This window comes from Marmota marmota, unplaced genomic scaffold (genome assembly GCF_001458135.2).
Source record: "Marmota marmota marmota unplaced genomic scaffold, marMar, whole genome shotgun sequence".
NCBI lineage: Eukaryota > Metazoa > Chordata > Mammalia > Rodentia > Sciuridae > Marmota > Marmota marmota.
Window position 1 is genome coordinate 10,968,899 of NW_025999983.1, and position 8,044 is coordinate 10,976,942.

Below are 8,044 nucleotides of genomic sequence, written 5' to 3' on the forward strand. Positions count from 1 at the left end.
AAAATTTCCTGCAATCTTTAAACCAATTTATCAATTCTCTCAATCTGGTTTTCCATGTACCTGTCAACTTCCAGCTCACATCTATCACCCTCTGCCCCAAAGCTGACCTTTCCCTGGCTCTTAGCTCCTCCCCCAAATCCCTCACTTGTTCTCTTGGAGAACCTTACCTGTTTCTCTCTTATGGCACATATCACTCTGGTCCTATTCACTGCTATAGTTTTTTTTAAATGTACATTTTTAATTAATACACTTTAGGTACATAGAATAATTTTCTATCCCACTAGAATGTGACTTTCAGGCCTTTTATGTTTTTATATTTCCAGCTCATAGTGAAGAGCAGACACTGGATAAATAATTATTATTAGATGGAGGAGGAAAAAAAGGAAGGGACAGGGAGGGAGGAAAGGGAGTAGGGAAGGAGGGAATTATAATCATATGATTCTAAATCCACAAAGAAGGTGTTTTCTTCCTAATCTAGAAAGTGTTTGGGGATGTTTCTTGATAGCTAAAACAAACAAACAAACAAACAAACAAACAAAAAAACTTATTTCTGGTGTGAAAAGATTTGGGTCTGAAGAGACTGTGTTTACAACAGATCTGGCTTTTTAAAAATACGGTTCTTCCCGCGTTTCTCATGCATAGAGCCACTTAGTTTTACTGCTAATATTTGAGTAAAGTGATTTTAAGGGTATCTAAGTGTCAGTTGTCCACACTGATTTCAGTTAGTAAAATATTAGCTGGTACAGAAAATGAAAATTTATTTTTCCAAATCCAGATTTAGCTTCTTGGGGAAAAGAAATTGCAGTGTATTAAGAGTATGCAGAGCCCAAAGAGGTCTAGAGTGAGCTACCATACTTCTGAACTCACTTCACTGTAAATCTGATCCCTTTGACTTCAGTGCTAAAAGACACTGGTTTTGCTGGGATATCGCTCTATAAAATCGAGACGTGCAAGGACTACATGGTGGAGAAATGCGTCTCTGAATTTGAAAGTTTTGTATCTGTTTATTCACAATTATTGCTATAATCATTTGAAAAGCACACATGGGATTCTTCTAGGTAGAATTATACTTAAATGTCTAACCAAGGTGACAGCATTATTGATTATTTAATAATTAGCCTTTATTTACTCCCATCGTAAAGAGAACACTTTAAGACTTAGTTGAAAGTAATCACATGTGCCTTAAAATCTACTTGAAGTAAGACGGGTTCGGTTGATACAGAGCTTCAAAGGCAACGTTTGACAACTCACTTCACAAATACCATGGTGAACGTTGTGCCTGACTCTGGACGTCCAGCTCTAACCCAGATTCTGCCTCAGGAAATAGGCACAGAGGAGAAGAGTCCTCCAGGACAGCTTCACGTGGCGAGGGCTGCATGGGGAAGTTCTGCCACCACAGGGTGAATTCATGAGATTTGGGTACCACGGGGCAAAAGTGGTACCCTTCAGTAGAGACCACACTTTGAGTTTTAAATTTGAGATAAAGCAGCTAAGAGAAAATTTCTCAAGAAAAGAGCATCTGAACTGTGACCTTAGTTAGAACAGGATGGCCCAGCCAGTGACAAGAGTTCTCTTGTGCAAATGAGACCCTATTTCACAACTTCTTCCCTCCTATCAAGACTCCAGCATGCCTTAAGCCTCCCGTTTTGGGCTAACAGTTGTATTTCATATATACAAAGAAAAGAGAAACAAATTATTACCATGTCCCTTCTTGTCCCAGTTCCACCAATTGACCTGTGCCAACAGCCACAGAGCCTGCCCCACATGTGCTGAGAATCTGTCTCCTGGCATCTCCTCTCTCCAGCAATGTCAATCAATCATCTTCACTAGATCCTTTTCCAGGTCTGTCAATTATGTCTTAATGATAATCATATTTTAAAACAACACCACCTCATCCCACATCTCCTAGGTATTTAAGTGTCTACCTAATTTTCTTTTACAATTGTACCAAACTTCCACCAGTGGATTAACTAAGCCCACAGCTCCTTCCTCCCTGTCTCCCATTCTCAACCTATTTCAGTTGGCCCTTTTCCTCAGCACAAAACTAGCACAGGTTGGCTTGACATCCCAGCGGTAGGTGGCAAGATGGACCATTCCATGCCTCTTAATCCTTCCTGAACCACTTCCCACCCCAGCCCCTATTGTACTCCTCTTCACCAGCCACTCTATTTTACTCTCCTTTATTGACTTTTTCTATATAGTGTCCCTAAATGGAGGAGCATCTAAGATTTGGTCTTTGTCCCTGCTATCCACATGCTAACTTTAAGTGACCTCAATGACTTCTGAACCTTCAAATGCCATCTGTATATTGATGACTCTCTAGGTCATTCCCAGACACCTCCCCTGTATGCCAGGCACTTGTGTCGGATTCCCTACCTGAATATTCACACGAATCTTCATTTACCCCGTGATGGGGAGATTTTTCTCCAGATTTAATGGAAGTGGCACTGGGTTGAGCATGTGTCTTCTGGACCTTCCTGACAATTTCTGGGATGGATATTCAGGATCAGGATTGCTGCATCATGTGGCATCTACATATAAATATCATTTGAGTATGATACTTGCTCTCCAGAATGGCTGCATGGGCACTGATGGCATAACTTTCTATCCCGTGGGTCCTAAAGCCTGGCTGCATATGAGAAACACAGGGGAGATTCTGAAAGTCCAGCCACCTATGCTGTAGTCAAGAACAATTAAATTAGAATTTCTGGGGGTACAATTGCATCAGTGTTATTGGCTAAAGCTTCCTGGGTGATTTTAGTACATAAATGGGGTTGAGAACTGTGCCTCTATTTCCATGCCCAAACTTGGCTTTTACCAGGCTTCTAATTTTGTCAAGGTAATAGGTGGTAAATATTGTAACATTATTTTGATTTGCATTTCTATAGGTATCTTTATAATTCTCAATGTGATGAATTAATTTTCTCAATACTACCTTCTAAACAATTTGACCATTTTTCCATTGATTTTGAGCCTGGAAGATTGCCAAGTTATTTGAGGCTGGAATCTGCTAGATCTGTTTACAATATCGTATCACACACAGAATTCCAAAAATGGTTTCAAAAATATGTTGTGTCTGTCATAATTGTTAATTTGTTGGACATGCAGCATCTAATATGTAGGTATATTATGTGTAGCATGCACATAATACATAATATATATATGCACTATATGTACTACATATACAAACTACAAATATATATGTGGATATGTGCACGCGCAGTTTGCATACACTATAGATTTGCAGTAACCTTTTATTTTGAAGATGAAATAGTATGGTTTTGGAGAGCCCAGTTTTTAGTGTCAGTTGGACCTGGGTTTGAATTCTGGCTGTGCCATTTAGCAGCTCTGTAACCTCAGGCACATTGCTGAATCTCTGTCTGAGACTCAGGTTCCTTGCTGGTAGGATAATGCCTTAGGCTACATGTTTGTTGTGAAGATTGAATGGGAAATGCAAATAAACATGAAATACAATATTGACACATTAGTGATGCTCAGTAAGTGGTGTTTTTTGTCATTACTATTCTTTGTGCAACTTGCCTCATTAGATGCTGCACAGCTTTGGGGTTTGGAGTACTTGTTTCTTCAGTGGTTCAAACAGATAAAACTTTTTTTGAGGAAAGAATAATGTATGCGTATTTTGCAGGTACCCTTGCAGCTCATGACGGTTGACAGTGGCTTGACATTACACTCAGATAACAATAAGTGCATAGTCTTAAATTTTTACAACAGAACGACAATGGTGCAACTTGAATGCCTTCGATCTACAAACATGAGTTATTTGAAAAACAGGAATGTTCATACTTGGAGCGCAGAGGGATTTTACCCATCAGGTGAACCTGCTCCACAAACATCACGAGCTGACTGGAGTCTCAATTATTGTAGGGGATCGTCCAGCACAGTGGTTTCCCAAACCTGGGTGACCCATACATGAAATCAACTGTTGCTGTCTTTCCATTTTCAGAGAAGCCAGAACTCTAATTTTTAAAAATGCCATGTTTACATGTACCAGAAAGTGTCATGTGATTTTATAAACAGAACTCTTGTCGTGGTCCAATAAGGCCCACAGACCACCACCTCCAGACCTTCCCTAGTGTCTCCTTCCTGCGAAGAAAGGCAATGGAACCGTGTAATTTTAGTTTCCATTGAATCTTACCTAAATCACATCCTGAAGTGACATCCCGGGATAGGCGCTGTGTGTGTCAGGCCCTTTCCATTTTGGTGTCATGGTGCCTCCCATGGTTTATTATAATATATGTCTGTGGCTTGTCTTTCCTCTAATCAGAGAGCTCTTCATGGACACGAATTGCATGTTCGTCTCAGCCTGCCTGGAGTGGTCTGGATTCAAGGCCTCCCTGCAGAGCTTCCAGGCTGAAACAGGAACGTGTAGGTAAATGACTGGACTGTGAGAGCAGCAACCAAATCAGCCCATCCTTGTTTGGACTGACTGTGGTAACTGTGGGCAGGGGACTGGGGGAGGTGGGTCACTGGGGTGTGCCCTAGAAGCCCTTCTCTTTCTGCTTCCTGGCTGCCATCTTTACTCTTCTGCACCCTCTGCCATGATGTGCACCTCGGGCCCACAGCAGTGGAGTCAACCATCTATGGACTGAGACCTCTGAAACCATGAGCCCCAGATAAACTTGACCTCCTCTAAGTTGTTCTTGCCAAGTGTTTGGGTCACAGTGATGCAAAGCTGACAGAATCATCAACACATTTCAGGTACTTAGAAAATTATTGTGAGATAAATGAAGAACTAAATCCTAAAATATCCTCAAAGTCCTTTCAGGAATTACTTCAGTAACATTGATTTGCAAAATATGTCAATGTCTTTTGCCACATAGTTGCTCAAGAAACCAACAGTTTAGTTTGTGGATTGTATATTAATTTGCAAAAAAAAAATAAATAAATAAATTCACATGAAGAATTCATGTAAAAATTCTTAAACGCTTTAAGAGAAAATGCATTTCTTCGGGCGGAAGTCGAATATTTCCCCTTTGATTCAAAACCACCACCGATAAAACCTTTTTTCCTTGGCTGCCAGTAAGCTCAGAGGTATATTTAAAACTCAATTGTAATAATTAACTTCTTGCTGAAAGTAGATCTTTCTTTATCCTTCTTTTCCCCCCAAACATTTTTCATTTTGTTGTAATTGTTCTGTTTGCTTGTTAGTTATGTCACTTAAGTAAAATATTTTATGGAAGCAGACAACATAGAAATCATTAGAAAACAATTACGAAGTAAAATATACAGCAATTTGCTTTAGGACAAATACACTCCAGAGGCTTCCTCCATTTGGTAATTAGCATCCAGCAGGTTTTAGCACCCATTTGCCACCTGTTCAATAATCTTAACTTGGTACTCCAGAACACTGCATGGCATTTGTGTTTGCAAATGAAGGGCTTGGTTTCTATTGTAACAGTGAGTTACGTGCTTGGGGCCTAGGACCAGGTAAGAGAAGTGTAGCACCGGGACCCTGCCTACATGGAGCTTGCCATCACACTGAGGAAAGCTGATGTTTTTACAAGACAATTAGTAAGGGATCGTGGTTGGTGCATTAGTTTTTAGGGTTGTTGTAGCAAAGTTCTACAATCTCATTGGCTTACAATAATAGAAATTCATTGTCCCACAGTTTTGATAGAAATCCAAAGGCAAGGTGTCAGCATGGCTGTCCTCTCTCTGGAGGCCCCCAGGCAGAATCTGCTCCACACTGGTCTCTTTGTCTCTGGCACATGTGGTCATCCATCATGTCCCTTAGTTTATGGCCACAGCGTCCATTTCCTGGCCTCCTTTGTCACATGACACTCTCCAAGTATCTCTGAGTTGGTGTCTATGTCTCATCTCTTCTTCCAAGGACACCAGTCACGTTGGATGAAGGGCCAGCCCTGCCCAGTATGACCCACATCGTCTTACACGTTAATTCCATCTGCAGGACTCTACTCCAAATAAGGTCACATTCACAAGTATCAGTGTTAGAACCTTAGCATGTCTTTTGGGGGCCATGATTCAACCCATACCATTGGCAAAGAGTAAGTTTCAGGAAGTGTGGAACCAACAATCGGAAACGTTCTTAAAGAGAAAACTTAGGCTTTGGTTAGGAGTTCTTCTGACAGTCCTTCTGACTGTTGGTACTGCTTCAGGAGCAGACCCTCTGCTGACACCTCTGGGGTGCCCGTGGTCTGAGTCTGTCTTTCAATGAGGACATCGGCCAATTACCTGCCCGCTCACCCTACCTCTTCCTTTGACTGCACCCCATACGGTGCTGTTTGGGTGCAATCTCATTTCAGCCCTTGGCATTCTCAGGTGCTCTGCATGTTAGGTTTTATCAGTTTTGTGTGATGAGAAATTTCAGAGCCCCTGTACTTGTGTGCTTATCTCACATTGCTATCACAAGCTTGGGCGATGGATTTGCTAGTCTTAAATTCATAAGGTTCTCTGAAATAAAGAGAAAACGTAAGTACCTGAGTTTTTTGTTTGTTTGCTTGTTTGTTTTGCACCAACAGTATATGTGCAAATATAGAGGCCACCAAATTATACTCCAACAATCAGGCTGTCTGCGGTATGTATGGATTTGAAACAAGGCTTTGCTTATCTTCCCTTCCTGATGAAATCTTTTAAAAAGTGGTCTTTGCTGGTTTTATTGTAGGGATGAAATTGTTCATTTTTCTTTTTGTAAAGCTTATTCATAATCATCTCCTTTCCCTTGGCTGATGAGGTAAAAGTTAAACTTAAAATGTACTTTACTCCTTCCTGGCCATGTTCGATAGGTGGAATAGATTTGGGAAATCTCTCTCTCTTCCTTCACATAAAAATAAATAAATAAAAGTATTCATAACTTATTACTATTTGGGACATTTGAGCTCATTTTAATTGTAAGAACCTTGTTCAAATATGTTTTTTTTTAATTTTTTAATTTTTTATTGTGGGTTGTTCAAAACATTACAAATTTCTTGACATATCATATTCGACACTTTGATTCAAGTGGGTTATGAACTCCCACCTTCACCCCATACACAGATTGCAGAATCACATCAGTTACACATCCATTGATTTACAAATTGCCATACTAGTGTCTGTTGTGATCCGCTGCCTTTCCCATCCTCCACCCTCCCCCCTCCCCACCTCTCCCCTCCCCTCCCCTCCTCTCTCTCTACCTCCTCCACTGTATAACCCTGAGGGTCTCCTTCCATTACCATGCAATTTCCCTTCTCTCTCCCTTTCCCTCCCACCTCTCATCCCTGTTAAATGTTAATCTTCTTCTCCTGCTCTTCGTCCCTACTCTGTTCTTAGTTACTCTCCTTATATCAAAGAAGACATTTGGCATTTGTTTTTTAGGGATTGGCTAGCTTCACTTAGCATAATCTGCTCTAATGCCATCCATTTCCCTGTAAATTCTATGATTTTGTCATTTTTTAATGCAGAGTAATACTCCATTGTGTATAAATGCCACATTTTTTTTATCCATTCGTCTATTGAAGGGCATCTAGGTTGGTTCCACATCAAATATGTATTTTGTTAGACATAATCACAGTTGTCACCAGTTAACATTTTGTTGGATTTTAGTGTCATGATATTTTGCCGGGCTATAATCGAGCAAATTATGACCAATGCTATTTTCACATAAAATATTATTTCATGTAGAGTCACAAGTTTATGACCTGAGGTATATTTTTGAGGCCAATACATTGGATGTAAACCAGAACTTTGCATATGGTGGGACTAAATAATTTCAGTTCCTAGATTGAAATCTTCAGTTGCAACCGGAGTTGTTAATGAATGTAGCTCAGCTGCTCCTCCCCTCACACATGAATGTTGGGAACAAGCTTGTCTCCCTCTCTTTTACACCCACCAACACTGCCCCCAGAGTAAAACCGAAACTCCGCTGCCTTGCACGCATGTCCTGACTCACAATTCATCCTGCTCTGGGGTACCTTTGTTCATGCTTCTTTATGCACAGTTAAGTGGCCGGTCATAAGAGGCAGCCTTTGAGTTCCACTCAACTTCTGATATTTAGGAGGGTACGCAGGACTCATTCCACTCTTCTGCT